Below are 20,302 nucleotides of genomic sequence, written 5' to 3' on the forward strand. Positions count from 1 at the left end.
TTTGTTAAGTTCCTTATAGATGCTGGATATTAGATCTTTTCCAGGTGCATAGTTTGCAACAGTTTTCCCCCATTCTGTAGGTTGTCTGTTACTCTGTTGATATTTTTCTTTTCTGTGTAGTAGAAGCTCTTTAGTTTAATTAAATCCCATTTGCCAATTTTGCTTTTGTTGAAATTACTTTTGGCGCCTTTGTCATGAACTCTTAGCCCATTTCCATGTCCTGAATGATACTGCCTAGGCTGTCGTCTTCTGGGGTTTTTATAGTTTCAGGTTTTACATTTAAGTGTTCTATCCATCTTAAGTTAGTTTTTTGTGTATGATGTAAGGAAGGGGTCCAATTTCAATCTTCTGCAAATGGCTAGCCAGTTATTCCAGTAACATTTATTAAATAGGGAATCTTTTCCCCATTGCTTGTGGGGTTTTTGTTGTTGTTGTTATTGTTGTCGTTGTTGTTTGTGATGTAGTGTCACTCTGTTGCCCAGACTGGAGTGCAGTGGCACCCATTGCTTATTTTTATCAGGTTTGTCGAAGATCAAGTAGTTGTATAGTTGTAGGTGTGCAGCCTTATTTCTAAGTTTTCTGTTCCATTGTTGTATGTGTCTGTTCCAATACCATGCTGTTTTGGTTATTGTGGCCCTGTAGTATAGTTTGAAGTTGGGTAGCATGATGCCTCCAGCTTTATTCTTTTTGCATGGCATTGCCTTGGCTATTCAGGCTATTTTTTGGGTCTGTATGAATTTTGAAATAGTTTTCTCTAGTTCTGTGAAGCATCTCATTGGTAGTTTAATAGAAATAGCATTGAATCTATAAATTGTTTTTGGGCAGTATGGCCATTTTTACAATATTGATTTTTTTCTATCTTAAGCATGGAATGTTTTTCCATTTGTTTGTGTTGTCGAATTTTTTGAGCAGCATTTTATAGTTCTCCTTGTAGAGATCTTTCACCTTCCTAGTTAGGTGTATTTCTAGGAATGTTATTCTTTTTTTGTGGCAGTTGTGAGTGGGATTGTGTTCTTTATTTGGCTCTCGGCTTGGCTGTTGTTGGTATATAGCAGTGTTAGTTATATTCACATGTTGATTTTGTATCCTGAGACTTTACTAAAGTTGTCAGCATAAGGAGATTTTGGGGTGATACTGTGGGATTTAAGTGTAAGATCATGTCATCTACAAACGGGTATAGTTTGACTTCCTGTCTTCCTATTTGCATGCCCATTATTTTTTTTCTTGCCTGATTGCCCTGGCCAGGACTTCCATTACTATGTTGAATAGGAGGGGTGAGATAAGTCATCCTTGTCTGGTGTCCGTTTTCAAGGGGAATGCTTCAAGCTTTTGGCCATTCAGTATGATATTGGCTGTGGGTTTGTTGTATTTGGCTCTTATTATTTTGAGGTATGTTCTTTCAATATCTAGTTTATTGAGAGTTTTAATCATGAAGGATTGTTGAATTTTATTGAAGTCCTTTTCTGCATCTGTTGAGATAATCATGTTGTTTTTGTCTATAGTTCTATTTATGTGATAGATCACATTTATTGATTTCCGTATGTTGAACTAAACTTGCCTCCTGGGGATAAAGCCTACTTGATCATGGTGGATAAGCTTTTTGATGTGCTACTGGATTCAGTTTGTCAGTATTTTGTTGAGGCTGAGGTTTTTGCATTGATGTTCATCAAAAAGATCAGCCTGAAGTTTTCTTCTTTTGTCTGCTTCTACCAGGTTTTGGTATCAGGATGATCCTGGCTTTAGAGAATGTGTTAGGGAGCAGTCCCTTCTCAAGTTTTTGGAAGAGTTTCAACAGGAATTGAACCAGCTGTTCTTTGTACATCTGGTAGAATTCAGCTGTTAATTTGCCTTGTCCTGTGCTGCTGTTTGGTTGGGAAGATATTACTTAATTTCAGAGCTCAGTATTTGTCTCTTCAGGGTTTGAATTTATTCCTAGTTCAGTCTGGGGAGGGTGTATGTGTCCAGGAATTTATCCATTTTCCCTAGATTTTTTAGTTTATGTGCATAGAGGCATACATAATATTTTCTAATGGTTGTATTTCTGTGGCATCAGTGGTAATATCCCTCTTGTCAGTTCCTGTTGTATTTATTTGAATCTTCTCTCTTTTTTACTTTATTAGGCTAGCTCATGGTCTCCTTTATTAATTAAAAAGAAAACACCTCCAGGATTTGCTGATCTTTTGAATGGTTTTTCATGTCTCAGATTTCTTCAGTTCAGCTCTGATTTTGGTTATTTCTTGCCTTCTGCTGGCTTTGGGATTTGCACTTGGTTCTCCAGTCATTTTAGTTGTGATGTTAGGTTGTTAATTTGAGATCTTTCTAACTTTTTGATGTTGGCATTTAGTGTTATAATTTTCCATCTTAGCACTGCCTTAGCTGTATCTTAGAAATTCTGGTATGTTGTATCTGTATTCTTGTTAGTTTCAAAGAACTTCCTGATTTCCACCTTAATTTTATTATTTGCCCAAAAGTCATTCAGAAGCAGATTATTAAATTTCCATGTAATTATGTGGTTTTGAGTGAATTTCTTTGTCTTGATTTTTAGTTTGATTGTGTCGTGATTTGAAAGATTGTTACGATTTCAGTCGTTTTGCATTTCCTAAGGTGTGTCTTTCTTCTGATTATCTGATTGATTTTACAGTATGTGCCATGTGGCTATGAGAAGAATATGTATTTTGTTGGTTTTGAGTGTACAGTTCTGTGGATATCTATAATCAGGTCCATGTGATCCAGTACTGAGTTCAAGTCCTGGATATCTTTGTTCATTTTCTGTCTCAATGATCTAATATTGTCAGTGGGGTATTAAAGCCCCCTACTATTACTGTGCAGGAGTCTAAATTTCTTTAAAGGTCTCTAAGAACTTGCTTTATGAATCTGTGTGCTTCTGTGCTGAGTGCATGTATATTTAGGATAGTTATATATTCTTATTGAATTGAATCTTTTACTATTATGTAATGCCCTTATTTTTCTTTTTTGATCTTTGTTGGTTTAAAATCTGTTTTGTCAGAAACTAGGATTGCAATCCTTGCTTTTTTTCTGTTATTTGCTTCATAGATTTTCCTCCATCCCTTTATTTTTAGCATACATGTGTCATTGTGCGTGAGATGGGTCTCTTGAAGACAGAATACCAGTGGGTCTTGGTTCTTTATCCATCTTGCCATTCTGTGTCTTTTTATTGGGGCATTTAGTCCATTTCCATTTAAGATTAGTATTAAAATGTATGGTTTTGATCATGCCATCATGATGGTAGCTGTTTATTTTGCAGACTTGTTTATGTGGTTGCTTTATAGTGTCATTGGTCTGTGTACTTCAGTGTGTTTTTGTAGTGGCTGGTAACAGTCTTTTCTCTGCATATTAAGCACTTTTTTCAGGAGTTTTTGTAAGGCAGATCTGTTGGTAATAAATTACCTCAGCATTTGCTTGTCTTAAAGGGATCTTATTTCTTATTTGCTTATGAATCTTAGTTTGGCCAAATATGAAATTGCGGGTTCAAATTTCTTTTCTTTAAGAATGTCAAATATTGGTACCCAATCTCTTCCAGCTTTTAAGGTTTCTGTTGAGAGGTCCACTTTTAGTCTGATGGGCTTCCGTTTGTAGGTTACCTGACCTTTCTATCTAGCTATCTTTAACATTTTTACTTTTATTTCAACCTCAGAGAATCTGATGATTATGTGTCTTGAAGATGATTTTGTTTTGATGTGTTTTACTGATGCTTTCTGCATTTTTTGAATATGAATGTTGGCTTCTCTAGCTAGGTTGGGAAAGTTCTCATGGATGACAACCTGAAATATGTTTTCCAACTTGCTTCCATTCTCCCCATTTCCTTCAGGGACACCAATGACAATTAGATTCATTCTCTTTACATTATATTTCTTGGATGTTTTATTTGTTCCTTTTAACTCTTTTTTTTTTTTTTTTTTTTTCACTGTTCTTGTCTGATTGTCTTATTTTAGAAAGTCAGTCTTTAAGCACTGAGATTCTTTTCTCCATTTGGTGTATTCTGCTATTAATACTTTTCATTCCATTACAAAATTCTTGGAATGGGTTTTTTAGTTCTATCACATCAGTTATGTTCTTTTATATACTGGCTATTTTGTCTTTCAGCTGCTGCATTGTTTTGTCATGATTTTTAGCTTTCTTGCATTAGGTTTCAATGTATGCCCGTAGCTCAGATGATCTTCATTTGCACCCATATTCTAAATCCTATTTCTGTCATTTCAGCAATCTCAGCTTGGTTCAGAACCCTTCCTGGAGAGGTGACACAGCCGTTTGGAGGAAAGAAAGCACTCTAGCTTTTTGGGCATTCAGCATTCTTGCACTGATTCTTTCTCATCTTTGTTGGTTTATTTACCTTAAATCTTTGAGGTAACTGACCTTTGGATGTGCATTTTTCTTCTTCTTTTATTGTATTTGATTGCCTTGAGAATTTGATTGTGGTAAAATGTGTTTTCAGCCAACTGGTTTTGTTTCTGGAAGATTTTGAGAGCCAGCACTCAGTTCCCAAATCTTGGACTTTGTGCTCTCTGGGAGACTTGTATTGAACCTCGTTTGTTTTCTGGCTCCTGGAGGTTTAGAATCCACTGCACTGTGTGTATGGTGGTGGGTGAGGTGCAGCAGCTGCAGCAGAGTGCTAGTGGGTGTTGGAGTGCTTGCCCTGCTACAGGCATTCACTGGAGTGGTGAAGGCAGTACAGCAGGGGGTTATGAGTGGCGGGAACCCCTGTTGCAGAGTGTGTGTGCCGTTGTGTTGGAGGTGGTGTTGGCCTAGGGCCAGAATGCTAGTGGTGCAGGTCTGGGTGCCTAATCTGTGCCTTACAAGCAGGAGTGATTGCTCAGGGAAGGACCCACTGTTCTCTGTGCAGTGTTAGTGCAAGGGTGGGGTGCTAGTATGGGTAGGGCTTGCTGGTTCTGTGCCTGCCAAGGCTGAATCTGCAGTGGTGGTTGGTGGGGGGGTGCGGGAGAGTGAATTATGCTCCTGTGCTGGTGGACAGTGAAAGTAAAAGCTGCCCATATAGACATGCACCAGCAAAGCAATGTGGGAAGTTACCATGGCCCTGGGGGAAGCTGCAGTATGGGGAGGGAGCAGACAGGCTTGTATGTGGTCATAGCGATCATCTCGTTGGAACTCTTCACCAGTCAGGCATAGTGCATCAGTGCAAAAGCTACAGTGTGGGCCCCGAGGACACCCAAGACTGCCCTGTAAGCAGACATGGCCAGGCTTGGGCCCCAGGATAGGCCAGCAGACCAAGGGATGCTTAGGTCAGACCAGTGCCATCTGATAGGCAAGACAGCCCTGTGGAGATCAGATCTGACAGTTCCTCTGGGCTGCTAAAGTCTCGGAGCAAATTGAGCCTATGGGGATGGTTGGCCAAGTCCACACCTCGCTATAGGTACTTCTTTATCAAACCCTTTGAGCTCTACATCAGCTGGCTTGCTATCTCTACCAAGTAGGGGTTGCAGTTCTAAGGGACAGAAGCTCTCCCTGCTAACTCAAAGTGTCTCTGGTGGTCAACGGGTCTCTTCCTGCTGAAGGTTCCAGAGGCCTATGGCGAGAGTGGGTTGCTTCTTGACAGTTCAACTCGTTCTTCTGGAGCTGTTGTGGTCCAAAAATGAGTCCCAGTATACAGTAGCCCCATGCATTGTTTCCATCTTTCTGCTGCATCAGACCAGCTTCTGTGTCTTCCCTCTGTCCACTGTCAGTGCCTTTCCTCTGAAGATCTGTTAAAAGCATACCTGTCATCTCAGTCCCGCGGTAAGAGCTGTTCTACCTCACTGCATCTAGTTGGCTATCTTGCCCTCCCCTCCTGCTTTTTAAAATAAAGCAAAATTGACTTTCATTAGTTATACTTTCACCTTTAATACTAAAGCAAATGCTATTAAATTGAAGTTATTCAAACCTAAATATTTTTGACAGAAATTACATCCATATTTCTGGAAAAGCTGTTACTGTCCTGATAAACAATGAATTTTTGTTATCATTACTTTTGATGCCTTTATGAAACTAAGGGCTTCCTTGAGTCTCTAGTCTTTCTGTCAAGAACAATAGCATCATTCTTTTATGAGGAATGAAAGTATATTATAATTTATCTAACTTCTAAGTCTATTTAGGCCAAAAATTACCACAAAAGGCCTGGTGCAGTAGCTCATGCCTGTAATCTCAGCACTTTGGGAGGCCGAGACAGGCGAATCATCTGAGGTCAGGAGTTCTAGACCAGCCTGACCAATGTGGAGAAACCTCGTCTCTACTAAAAATACAAAATTAGCCATTCGTGGTGGTGCATGTCTGTAATCCCAGCTACTTGGGAGGCTGAGGCAGGAGAATTGCTTGAACCCGGGAGGCGGATGTGGTGGTGAGCTGACATCGTGCCTTTGCACTCCAGCCTCAAGAACAAAATTCCCTCTCAAAAAAAAAAAAATTTACCACAGAAAATTGATAAATTAATATTGTAAGAGTGATACATTTAGAGTATGGACTTCTATGTAAAGGTCATGTGCAATTTTCATTGGATAATTTTCAAAGTCTTCAATATGAATACTGAAAGTAGAAAGGTTTAATAAGCAGGAAGAAAAGGAGGAAAAAATAGAAAATGTAGTATGGTTTCTTAGAAATATAAAATCCTTATAGAGGTTTATTTATAATTTGTATGCTGTCAATTGCCAAGAAAAGTATTAGGCCTTGTCATTGAAATTATATTGAAGTATATTATATATATATACAAATATACATAAGTTATAAGTATATAGCTTGTTAAATGTTACAAAATTCTGCAACATACCTACATAACTAGCCCTTAGTTCAAGAAGGAGAGCATAAAAAAAAGGAAGGAAGAAGGAAGGAAGGTAAAAAAGAAAGGAAAAATTAAAGGAAACATGGATTACTAGAAATCCAGATGCCCTCTTGTAGTTTCTGCCTATCCACCAAGTGCAAACATTACCCTGATTTCTAAAACCGTTAAGTAGTTTTGTCTATTTATGAACTTTATGGTCATAAAATATATACTGTATGATTGGCTTTGTCGCTCAACATTCTTAGTGGCGTTGCTTCTTTTTCATCCATAATCTAATCCATCTATAATTATTGCTGTATTGTATTCCATTGTATAAAATCAACTTGTATTGTTGATAAAATTTCGATTTTGTCTAGTTTGGGACTATTACGAAAACTCTTGCTTTGAACTTTTTAGTACATGTCTTTGGTGCCAAGATAGTCACATTTCTGTATGCTAGAAACCTAGAAAAAGTGCTAGATTATAGGTTATGCATATGTTCAGCTTTAGTATATACTGCCAAATGGTTTTCTAATGTGGTCCTTACAATTTACATTTCCACCAGCAGTGCATGAGAGTTTCGTTTGTTCTGCATCTTGGCAAACATTTGTTATATTTTCTTTTTCCATTTTAGTTATTTTGGTGGCTATGTAACTGAACTGCATTGAGATATAATTTGCATTTCCTTGATAACTAATAAAGTTGAAGCCATTTTATATGTTTAGTGCCCATCTGAAGGTAATTTTTTTCAAGTATCAGTTTAAGACTTTTGCATCGTTATATTGCATTGTCTATTTCTTATTACATTCTGGATACAAGTATATTGTCAGATATATATATATGTGTATATATACGTATATATGTATACACATATATACGTATATATACACATATGTGTGTATATATACACACATGTATACACACACATATGTGTATATATAGACACATACACACACGAATATCTTCTCCCACTCTAGTTTTTTATTTTCTTAATTTTGATAATAATAATTTCTTAAATTGAATGTAGTCACACATCAATTTTTCTTTTTTATGACTTTCTGGTTATTTTTGTTAATTTGTTATTATGTATGTATATATGTATGTATGAGATAGGGTTTTACTCTGTCACCCCTGGTGAAGTGCATTGACATTGTCATAGCTGACTATGTCCTCAAACTTCTGGACATAAGCAATCCTTCCATCTCAGTTTCCTAGGCAGCTAGGACCACAGGGGCATGCCACCTGCCCAGCTAATTTTTTTTTTTTTTTTTTTTTGTAGAGACGAGTTCTCACTATGTTGTCCAGGCTGGTTTTGAACTCCTTACCTCAAGTGATTCTTCTGCCTAATCCTCCCAAAGTTCTTACATTATAGGTATGAGCCACCACACCTGGTCCTGGTTTCAATTTTTTAAAGTTTTGCGAATTATAATACATATATCTCTGTTTTCTTCTAAGAGCTTTAAAATTTTAACTTTTGCATTCAGAGCTACAATAATCTATAATCAATTTATGTGTGTAGCCTGAGATAAGAATCAAGATCTTTTCTGTCTGTGTGTCTGTGAATGTCTAATAGGCTTGGCACCACTAGTGCCAGTGTAAGACATTATTTACTTACTGCACTGTCAACTTTGTCATTAATAAGTTGGTCATATATATTTTGCAAACATAGTTTTTAAAAGAATTATGTTTTAGTTGAAGGTTAATTGGCAATTTCTGATAGGTAAAGTCTCTAGTTTTGTTTGTTCTGTTTATATTGCATTCTGGCTTTCTTAGAAACCTAAAGCACAGGGACTGCCATTATAATGGCCTCCCTGTTAAGATTTTTAAACACTTGTTTTTATTTATTTTACATATTATGTATCCATTGGTCTGACTCCTTAAAGTTGGGTCTATTATTTCTAAGTTCTATTGGTAACCTTTACATCTAATAACTGTTCACAGCACACCTGCTGTCTTATTTCATGTGTGATTCAGTAGACATCCAGGCAACAAATATTATATTTATGAACCCCTACTGTTAATTCTTCCTCTTCTATAATGATAACTTTGCAACAATTCAGTAAGTCCATTTTAGAAAATTTCTTTTTTTTCTTTTTTCTTTTTTTTTCTTGTGACGGAGTCTTGCCTTGTCGCCCAGGCTGGAGTGCAGTGGCATAATCACGGCTCCCTGCAATGTCCACCTCCCAGGTTCAAGCAATTCTTATACCTCAGCCTCCTGAGTAGCTGGGATTACAGGCAATTCCACTTCTGATTTAACTTTGTCAAGAGTTCCTTGACCGCTGTCAGAATTGATTACTCACTAGAAAAACTAAAAACACTTAGAAACTAAGTGTTACATTTATGGCTACAATTTATTAAATAGAAAAGATACAGATTATATTTAGGAAAGAAAGTAGGAGGTAGGAAAGCTTTCAAAGGAGACCAAGTGCACACCTCCAGTTGCCCTGTCACAGTGGAATCACACAAGCAGTACATAATTTTCCCAGTCTTAATGTGACATGTGCAAAGTTTTGCCAGGTAGAGAAACCAACCAGAGTCTTGGTGTCCAAAGTATTTTATTGGGGTTCAATTGTATAGGCATGCAGTGGGCGCATGACTGGCTCTAGCTACTCAATTGCCGTTTCTACTGTAGGGTTCATACTAATACAGCATGGCCCAGAGACCCAGGCATACAAAAACAAGATATTCACTATATCACTTACATGGTTACAATCATATACATGTTTTTACCCAAGACCTCAAGTGAACTAAGACACGCTTTCTTATCAGGTAGAATTTTCCAAGGTCATGGAGATTACCTTCTAGGGGCAAGTCTAGAACCAGTTCTGAAGACCTTTAAAATGTACATGGTTGGGGAAGTCCTCACCAATTGAATTAACATTTTGTCGCAGAGCTTTATACTACCATTGGTGCAGGATATTTTATATTGAATCATTTGTTCATTTGTCACAAGACCTAAAGACCAGCTCACTGTTGAATGAATGCATGATTTCCAGGTACCTGTTCTCAGGCATGGAAATATTCAAGGCTCAAATAGGAAAATCAATGGCTACCTTAGTGATGCAAGAACTTCCTTAAACTAACTATTTATCCACTCTCCACTCAAGCCATCAATATTTAAAATATGCACAAATAAACAAATATGACTATTAACTGAGATGAGCTAACAGCTGAGAATTCTGAACAAAACACAGCTAGATATTTACCTTGCTCTATCTCCAGCTAAGGCTGATCACTTTTGGCTGTCCATGTGTGAGGAACACTATTTACAAATTACATGTCAAACATGTTAAAAAATATTCCATGATACTGGTTAAAGCATAATAAGAAACACTTTAGTCGGAATAATAAGATGGGTATAGATACCACTGCAGTAAGATTTTGTAGTTGGGGAGAAAGATTGAGCTCAACTCTAAATACAGTATGGGTAAGTAAGAACTTATAGCCAAGGAGCAGGCTAAGGGTTGATGGATGGAAACTTACTAAGAGGAAACAAGGATGAGGGGTATTCTGGTTAAAGTGACCAAACCAGTTCTTGCTGGGGACAGTCAGGGTGATCAACCTTGTGGGATGGCGGACAGTGAGAAACCTTATGAAACATTGAGGCTGATCAGATATCAAGGATGACGTGTTCTTGCTAAACTGACTTTGCAAGGTAATTTGCTACAACTGAATTTTACAAGAAAGTTTATAGATTGGCCTAGAGGAAGGTACAGAAGTCTGACAAAAGCAATAACAGAACAGGAGTCACTCTGAGAGAGACTTGAAACTAGAACCTAGAATTTGAATTACTTGCTTGATAAGACACAAATTTTTTCTATTATGTTTTACTTGAAAATGTGATTTAAGACTGTAGAGTAGTAGAAGATGAGAAAAGGATACAGCCTGCATCCATGAAAAGGAAATGGCCAGTTTATCGTTTTCTATCTAGATCTGTTATGTTAAACATGGGCTCATGGACATCCAATTTGAATATGCATGGTCAGTGGAGCAAAACTATTGCAGGTGCCAAAGCTAGCACAGCTGAAAACATAAGGTATCATTGGGTAAATTTAGTCCCAAATAAGTAGAAAAAAATGAATTAAAGTAATACATATTTATGAACCTTAAATGGCTAATAAGTGAATATGTCAATTAATTTTGTGGAGAAATCAAGCAAACTAAGAAAGTATACATTAAACAAAAAAGCTTAGAAATAGAAAACAAAATGCTCAAAGATCCTGGCCAGGCACGATGGTATCTTGGCCAGCACTTTGGGAAGCCGAGGTGGGCAGATCACGAGGTCAAGAGATCGAGACCATCCTGGCCAACATGTTGAAACCCCATCTCTACCAAAAATTCAAAATTAGCTGAATGTGGTGGCACACGCCTTTAGTCCCAGCTACTCAGGAGGCTGAAGCAAGAGAATTGCTTGAACCTGGGAGGTGGTGGTTGCAGTGAGCTGAGATCATACCACTGCACTCCAGTCTGGTGACAGGGAGACTTAGTCTCAAAAGAAAAAAAAGAATGTATATTCTCTAGACATTTGAAAAATCCTCTCTCAAATCAAGAGCCAACAACTAATGAAACATAGATATCAGTGACCACTTATGATGAAGAACAGAGCTTTAAAAATAAACTGAAATGATCACTGAATGAGTAACGACAACTCACAGCAAACAGTCACAAAGCCTAGGGAGGGAGGAGAATTTGATTTCCAGATTTACTACAGTATAGTATTCAACATGTCCACTTTTCAACAATAAAAAATGATGAGCCGGGTGAGATGATGTGCACTACAGGTGCCAGATACTTAGGAGGCTGAGATGGAAGAATTGTTTAAGCCTAGGCATTTCAGTGCCCTATGACTGAGTCTGTGAATAACCACTGTACTGCAGACTGGGCAACATAGGAAGATCCCATCTCTAAAAAATAAATAAACAAATAAAAACATAGTCATTCAAATGAACAACAAAATATTATTCACAGGAAAATACTAATGAATTAACAGAAACTCTTAGGAAGCACAGACATAATATTTATTAAACTAAGCCTTTAAATCAACTTTTATAAGCACATTTTAAAAGCCAAAAGAAAAATGAATAAAAAGTAAAACAAATGAGTAAAACAATGTCCCGCCAAATAGAATATATCACTAAACAAATAGGGATTTTAAAAAAGTCAACCAAATAGAAATTCTAGAACAAATGTATACTAACTGAAATAAATTTAATAGAGGGCTTTAACAGAACACTTGAGCAAGCATATAAAAGAACTGATAAACTTAAAAATAAGTAATTAAGAGTCTGCTAAAAAGTAAACACAAAAGAAAAAGGTAATGCAGAAATTTAGAAACAAAACTTTCAGGATCTCTTATTATCACCAACATTTAAACTCTGCTTGCAAGCACTATTTCCTCTGCGGTTCTGTGTGGTATACAAGGTGTTTCTTCCTTGGCATGTGAGAATATGTAGTTAATAAGCTAAAGTCAGTTTTATTAGTGCCAGGCGTCATGTGTTTGGTCATATTCTTAACCCTAACAGGCAATTTTTCCCTCATCAAGGTGATCAGTAGGTAGGTGAAACAAAGCATTCCCTAATTACTGTGGGGCAGGAATGTAAGGGAGAGCTCCACTTACGGTCTTCCTGAATGCAAAGCCCATGGGGATGGGGTGATAGGCTGCACCTAAATGGCAGGATGAGAATGGAAGACAGAGCCCTGTTCAGTATTTGCCTTGACAGTGCATTCAGTTTGGGTTGGGAGAAGCTAGGCCTCAATATTACAGGGTGAGGATGAAAGAGTTCTGCTCCTAGTTTTTGTAACACTAGCACTGTGGGAAGAGAAGTGTTATGTCTTACTTGTGTGTGATGTTTGCCAGAATATGAAGAAGTGTCATCCAGTAATCACTTTCTGCATAGGCCATCTTTATCCCATACTTCTTTGGCTAGAGAGAGCATGTTAGAATTTTTTTTTTCATTATTTTTCAGTTGCCTTTTCCAGATTACTGTGTTCTCCACTATTGAACCAGGATATATAGGAGGCAAAACAAAACAAAACAAAAGACATACCCAGGGCAGTAGCCGTTAAACCACTCCTGTTGTTCCAAGTTAGTCTGCCTTCTTTTCTGTACCTTTCAGAGTCTTTAGACTGATGCTTTATAAGTTTTTACAAGCCCGTTGCTATAATTTTTGAGAATAGAATAGAGTTTGCTTATCCCATCTTGTCTAGAACCAAAAGTTTCAACTTTTGGTGTTTCAAGAAAACTTTGAGACATTTAAATCCATTTTGTCTTGTATTTCCTGCATGAAGCAGTAGCCTGTCAGTTCTTATGCCTTCAAACTGCTGCAGACTCCTGAAATTTTGTGTATCATCACTGCATTTACAAAGTGCACAATGCAGCCAAAGATGTTAGGGCAGGTTATGGGTAAAATTTGGAGCTTCTACTCCGTGCCTTCTTACCTGGAACATCTCTACATTTTAGCCACTGTGGAAACCCTGAAATTCACCCTTTCCTTTTTTTTTTTTTTCAAGATTTTAAAAAAAATTCGGGGGTACATGTACAGGATGTGTGGGTTTGTTACATAGATATGTGCCATAGTGGTTTACTGTACAGATCATCCTGTTACCTAGGTATTAAGCCCAGCATCCATTAGCTATTCTTTCTGATGTTCTCCCTCCCCCCAACACCCCAACAGGTGCCCAGTACGTGTTGTTCCCCCAACATGTTTATGTTTTCTCATCAGTTAACTCCCCCTTATAAGTGAGAAATTGCAGTGTTTGGTTTTCTGTTTCTACATTAGTTTGCTAGAATAATGATTTCCAACTCCATCCGTGTCCCTGCAAAGGACATGATCTCATTCCTTTTTATGGCTGCATAGTATTCCATGGGGTGTATATATAACATATTTTCTTTATCCAGTCTATCACTGATGGGCATTTAAGTTGATTCTATGAATTTGCTATTGTAAATAGTGCTACAATGAACATACATTTGCATGTATCTTTATAAAAGAATGATTTATATTCTTTTGGGTGTGTATCTGGTAGTGGAATTATTGAGTCAAATGGTATTTCTGCCCTTGGGTCTTTGAGGAATTACCACACTGTTTTCCACAATGGTTAAACTAATTACACTCCCACCAACAGTGTACAAGTGCTTTTTCTACACAACCTCACCAGCATCTGTTGTTTTTTTACTTTTTTTTTTTTTTTTTTTTTTTTTTTGACAGAGGGGGTGGATACAGTCTCACTCTGTCACCCAGGCTGGAATATAGTGGCATGATGTCAGCTCAATGCAACCTCCACATCCTGTGTTCGGGTGATTCTCATGCCTCAACCTCTTGAGTAGCTGGGATTACATGGTGTCATGCACCACCATGCCCAGCTATTTTTTTCTATTTTTTAATAAAGACAGGGTTTCACTGTTGTTGGCAAGGTTGGTCTTGAACTCCTGGCGTCAAGTGATCCACCTGCCTCAGCCTCCCAAAGTGCTAGGATTACAGGTGTAAGCCACTGCCCCAGACTGTTTTTTGACTTTTTAATGGCCATTCTGATTGGCATGAGATGGTATCTCACTGTGGTTTTGATTTGCAATTTTCTAGTGATCAGTGATGCTAAGCTTTTTTTTTTCATATGTTTCTTGGCTGCATGTATGTCTTCTTTTGAGAAGTGTCTGTTCACGTCCTTTGGCCACTTTTTAATAGGGTTGTTTTTTTCTTGTAGATTTGTTCAAGTTCCTTGTAGACTCTGAATATTGGACCTTTGTCAGATGGATAGATTTCAAAAATTTTCTCCCATTCTGTAGGTTGTCTGTTCACTCTGATGATCATTTCTTTTGCTTTGCAGAAGCTGTTTAGTTTAATTAGATCCCATTTGCCAATTTTTGCTTTTGTTGCAATTGCTTTTAGCATTTTCATCATGAAAACTTTACCTGTGCCTGTGTCCTGAATGATACTACCTAGATTTTCTTCTAGGGTTTTTATAGTTCTGGATTTTACATTTAAGTCTTTAATCCATCTTGAGTTAATTTTTGTATATGGTCTAAGGAAGGGATCCAGTTTCAACTTTCTGCATATGGCTAGCCAGTTGTCTTAGCCCTATTTATTAAAGAGGGAATCCTTTCCCCATTGCTTGATTTTGTTAGGTTTGTCAAGGATCAAATGGCTGTGTAGCAGGACAAGCCACAGACAAAACTCCTCAGACACCAAGTTAAAGAAGGAAGAGGTTTATTCGGCCAGGAGCATCAGCAAGACTCCTGTCTCAAGAGCTGAGCTCCCCAAGTGAGCAATTCCTGTCCCTTTAAGGGGGTCCGTGTGAGAGGATTGTGATTGATTGAGCAAGCAGGGGGTACATGACTGGGGGCTGCATGCACCAGTAATCAGAACGAAACAGAACAGGACAGGGATTTTTACAGTGCTCTTCCATACAATGTCTGGAATCTATAGATAACATAACCGGTTAGGTCAGGGGTCAATCTTTACCAGGCCCAGAGCGTGGCGCCAGGCTGTCTACCTGTGGATTTCATTTCTGCCTTTTAGTTTTTACTTCTTCTTTCTTTGGAGGCAGAAATTGGGCATAAGACAATATGAGGGGTGGTCTCCCTTATTCCCCACTTTGAGACTCTCACTCATTTTATTAGTGGGAGTTCTCACCTTCATTTTGACTGCCTATGTCTTCCTGCATGACAGATCGATAGTAATTTATGTAGTACACTTGTGCTGAAGCATTCTGGTGAACTAGAGTAGCGATGAAACATTTTACTATTTGATTGAGTACAGGTAGTAAATAAGGGATCAGTAAGCAGGTTCCTATTACTACTATAATTTTATTTACAAGAGTTTTAAATCCTCCTAGCACTGGAAACCATTTTTAAACATGGCCTCAGGGTCAAATCCTTGCCACACTTGTATAGGCACATGTGCCAGTTTCATCATGTCTTTATATCTTCGACTACTTGCCCTGGATCATCTGTCTGCAGGCAGCAATTCGTAAGGTTAAATTTTCTATAGACTTTTCTTTCAACTGCTAGCAAGTAGTCGAGAGTCAATTTATTTTGATAGATAGCATTTCTCATCTGAGTTTCTTGCCAGGCCAGAACAGTCAGGGTTTTACCAGTTTTATTAGTGATGATCTCCAAGACAGCTTGCAACCATATGATTCGGTTGAGCATGTAAATGGGGGTCCGGTATCCCCACGACCCGTCTTGTGCCCAAGTGGTAGGCCCATAGTATTGTATAATTTTTTCAGGAGGCCGTTTATCATCTTTTTAATTATCTATGGCTATGCTTTGCTTTTTGGGGGAAGCATAGACAGGGAAGCCCAGGAGTTCACCTGTTTTTGTGGGCAGTAGGAAGAAAGATGGTTTAATCGTGCCAGTAATACAATTGCCTGTCCACTGGTCGGGCAGCTTAGTGTAGGCTCTATGTCCACATATCCAGTATAGCCCTGTGGAGGCCATCCAGTCCCAGTGGGATTCTGGGTGGCCCTAAACGGTCTGCAAGTTTGGAAATTTACTGAATGGATTTTTCTCTGTGTCGTTTGAACTCCACCATGTAGTCTTCCTACAGGAAGGGTGAAGTCCTTCCCCATTCTTACTATAGAGTATTGTCTAATGATTGAGGCTTTTAGGACCTAGAAGTGATCAGGGTGATTCTTTTGGGCCAGGAATTCATCAGGAACTGGGTCTGTAGGTACTAACTCTCAGGCTTCCTATGGCCACTGATCTCCTATTACAGTTCCTCCACGTACATAACATGAAGTGACATTGAGAGACTGGGCTACATGCTTGGCTAATTGCAAAAACAAATTTCTTGTTTTTTCTTGGAATTTCTGGTACTGGCACATTTAGTCTATCATAGAAGGTTTGCAATACTGGCTCGGGAGACCGTTTATAAACTTTTTCTCAAACCACGATATTCACTTGAAGATCCAGTCCAGCTCCATCAATTTTTAGGGTTACACGTTCTCCTTTTTTCTAGCGAGGATTAAGGGGGTTGATTATTACTAGTTCTAAGGGTACAGGACCAGTGGTACAGGAAGGGCCACTTTTCCCTTGCTGAAGGTAGACAGGATTTTTTCATTTTTTAAAATTTAAGTAGCCTAAATGACACAAGACCATTATCTATATTTTCACACAGTCCTAATTCATGATAAATGTACTTATTTTCTGCCATATAACCTCTTTCCTAATTAAGAGAACCACATCCTATTTTTAACTTATCATTATTAATGACAGCACAGGCATCAAATTTTAAGGTGACTTGTTTGGGCACTTCTTTTTTTTCTTTTTTGGCTAACACTTTTCTCATATCGTTTATGAGCCCCCACCAGTCTTCAGTTCTTAATCTTATTTTAAAAACTGTGGTCTTGGGAGGCTCAGATGGGTCATAATACACATCAGGTTGGTCATTTCCTGGGCTACATACCTTGCATAGAATAACATTATACAAGCAAGTTCTTTTTAGAGTTCCAGTATACTTATAGTAACCATAAAATAATAGGACTGTAGCAACCTTTTGTCCTACCTCAGTGACTTGATATAAACACTGGGAACAGCCTTCAGTCTGAGGAAGAGCAGTTGAAGTCCTTACTGTACAAGTCCAAATTTTAAGGAAAATGAGTCCCACGATGAGTTTCCTCATGCTTCAGTCATGCATGGACCAGTCAGCTTCCGTGTGTGACTGGAGCAAGGCTTGTCATCTTCTTCAGAGTCACTTTGCAGGGATTGGCGAAGCTGCTCCCATCCATGTACAGCTCCCAGTCTACTGATGTTTAAGGATGGTCTCAGAGGTTGGGCCCACTAGAATAAACTGAGTCCAATACCTCTACATAGTTATGTTCAACTGGGCTCTCTGATACCAGGAGCAAGGTGGTGGGGTTTAGGGTATTTTAAACTTCAGTGATTATGCAGGGATTTTCACAGATCAAGCTTTGGTATCTAGTTAGTCTAGCATTCGTTAGCTAATGATGTCCTTTGGTATTAAAGTCACCACAGCATGGGGGAATTTTATGTTTAGGTTTTGCCCAAGAGTTAGCTTATCTGCTTCTTGTGCTAACAGGGCCATTGCTGCCAGGGCCCTTAGATATGGGGGCCAGCCTTTGGAAACCCCATCTAGTTGTTTTGAGAGATAGGCCACTGGCCTTGGCCAGGGCCCTACAGTCTGGGTTAAAACTTCAACTGCCATTTTTCTTTTTCTGACACATGGGTGTAAAGGGTTTTGTCAGGTCAGGTAGACCCAGGGCTGGGGCCGACATGAGTTTTTCTTTAAACTCATGAAAAACTTGTTGCTGTTGGTTGTAATAAGTGTAGTTTATCTAGTCTGCATTTTTATTAACTGTCACCCACTAAAATATTGACTTAAATCCTGTAACTATTTGATTTCAAACTTTAAATTGATCCAGTATTCTTTGCGGGGCTCCAATTGCATCTAAATAGATGTGAGAGTTGAAAGACCCATAAGGGACTTCTCTTGCTTTACGATGTCTTTTTTTTTTTTTTTTTTTCTGGTTGATGAAATGCCAGGGTGAAAGGGATAGCCAAATGGACTAAAGCACAAGTGCCACTCCAGTTATTTGGCAGAGTGCCCAGTACAGGTTCACCACAATACCACCACACATCTGCCCGGGGATGAACAAGGGCTGATTGATTGATAAGCTCTTGAAAATTCTTAAGCTCATCACATCCCTTTCAGGTCTTCAAGAAATGCTAAGTTTTCTCCTTGTAGTGAGAGACACAAAGTGAACTTAGTGTTGGGAGACAGAAGCTGGATGGCCCTCAGGGGCTGACCCGCAGAGTGCCAGACTTTGGGATATAGCAGAGAGAGCTTGGCATGACTTATTACTCCAGGCTGTAGAATCCTGGAAAAGAGCTACCATGCAGCCTACGCCTGGTCGACTGGAGAACCACCTTAGTGGGAGGGGGCAATTTGGGCCTCTGGCCTGCCATGTGCACAAGCATAACAATTGCTTTTGTTTAATTTGCAGATGGAATATTTGATCCATTTTAACCAGGCATTTGCATCTTGATATCCTGTCTTTATTGTTAAAGTTTAAGTATTTAACTTCTATGATCCTCTAGTAATATGAATGTATGATTTTAGGAAATTACAAAAACTGGTTGGGACAGTCCATCCTTGCTCTTTAGTGCTCCACAGAACGTTGGACCAACTATGGCATGAAAGCTCTACACTGGGGGCAAGACTTCTGGTTGGCACTAGGGTCTTTATCGAAATCTCCTCGGATTAAATGGTCCTAGTTTACTAATGCCCAGTCTGAGGGACAGAAGTACTTTTCTGAAGTAGAAAGCTGTCTTTGACTTGGCAAGTCTCCACAGGATATAACAAGGCAAGCATGAAATGCAATAGTTTGAGGTGAAATTGACTTGGTTATGCTAATAACTAGATGGTCAGCAATAGAACAAGGAAAGAAGAAAGAGTAATAGAATAGATGAAAAGAGTTAAAGTTTTCTTAGCTTTAGTTTGGTAGGGTTTTCACCTGGGACTATGGTCCACGACTCTGGAAGGGGTGGTGTCTTCTTGACTCGGGTGTGATTAGTCCATCCCTTTCTTTTTTTTTTTTTTTTTTTTTTTTTTTTTGCTGTATGAACAGCAGTCTTGGTGGTTAGCAGCACAAGGTAGGGTCCTTCCCAGGCTGGCTCGAGTTTTTCTTCTTTCCACGCTTTGATGAGAATGTGATCTTCCCGCTGGTGCTGGTTTACCAGAAATTCTAGGGGTGATACATGTACTAAAAGACTTTTAGTGTTTGAGGGAAAGGAAAGTGGAAGATAAACCAAGTATATAATTTTCAAGAAATAGACCTTTTGTTTTAAATGTGGAGACCTTAGCTGTGGACTTTATAGTCCTTAGTGCCTTTTTACTGAGAAATTTCCTTTAGCACCTGTTTTTATTAGTTTTTAAACCAAAGAAAGCCAAATACCATTCTACATTTAATAATGCTTTTTGTGTGATTTTTGTACCAGATAAGCTAAATTTTACCTTTATATTAGTGTATTATTAATGTTAAACCTAATTTTAATAAACCTTATAGACATATTTATCCAATTTTTAATGTTTGAGCGACCATAAGGTAAGATTTTATAGACTCTTTTTAACCTTTTATAATTTTTGCTAAAGAGCAGGTTGGTGCTTTAAGAAAAACCTACTATGCTTTTATTTTAATGTCCAGTTTACAGAAAAACTGGTTGTTACCTCTTTAACTTTAGCCAATGTTTACACACAGAATTTCCTTTCCAATTAACATTTTAAAACTTGATTAAACCTTTAAAACAAAATATACATATTTTTAACCTTTTAATGTAGGTAAAAATTTATATTGTTATTCCTCCTTATAATTCTTTTACCAAAGGTATATTTTACTTTCCTTATACACCTTGCACATAAACTGTTTTTTTAATAACATTTTTCTCTTTCACAACTTTTACAGACAATTCTTCGACATGCCTCAACTTTCTGACTTATTACAAATATTTCTTTCTTTAAACAATCAGTTAATTTATTTCAGGACAAGAGTTTACCATATAATACTCTTTTTACATAAATT

General features: G+C 38.1%; 1 protein-coding gene across 4 annotated transcripts in view; it reads left to right on the forward strand.

Annotated features, from left to right (window-relative positions):
• ZNF678 (zinc finger protein 678) overlaps positions 1-20,302 on the forward strand; it is a 109,895-nt gene that overhangs the window by 25,889 nt on the left and 63,704 nt on the right. Inside the window, exons 2-3 of one of the 4 annotated variants that reach the window (XM_030937233.1) lie at positions 1,714-1,825; positions 8,046-8,138. The exons of the other annotated variants lie outside the window; for them this stretch is intronic. The gene's annotated coding sequence lies outside the window, so the exon portion shown is untranslated. The remainder of the gene's footprint in view (positions 1-1,713; positions 1,826-8,045; positions 8,139-20,302) is intronic. 4 annotated transcript variants of the gene reach the window in all.

This window comes from Rhinopithecus roxellana, chromosome 8 (genome assembly GCF_007565055.1).
Source record: "Rhinopithecus roxellana isolate Shanxi Qingling chromosome 8, ASM756505v1, whole genome shotgun sequence".
NCBI lineage: Eukaryota > Metazoa > Chordata > Mammalia > Primates > Cercopithecidae > Rhinopithecus > Rhinopithecus roxellana.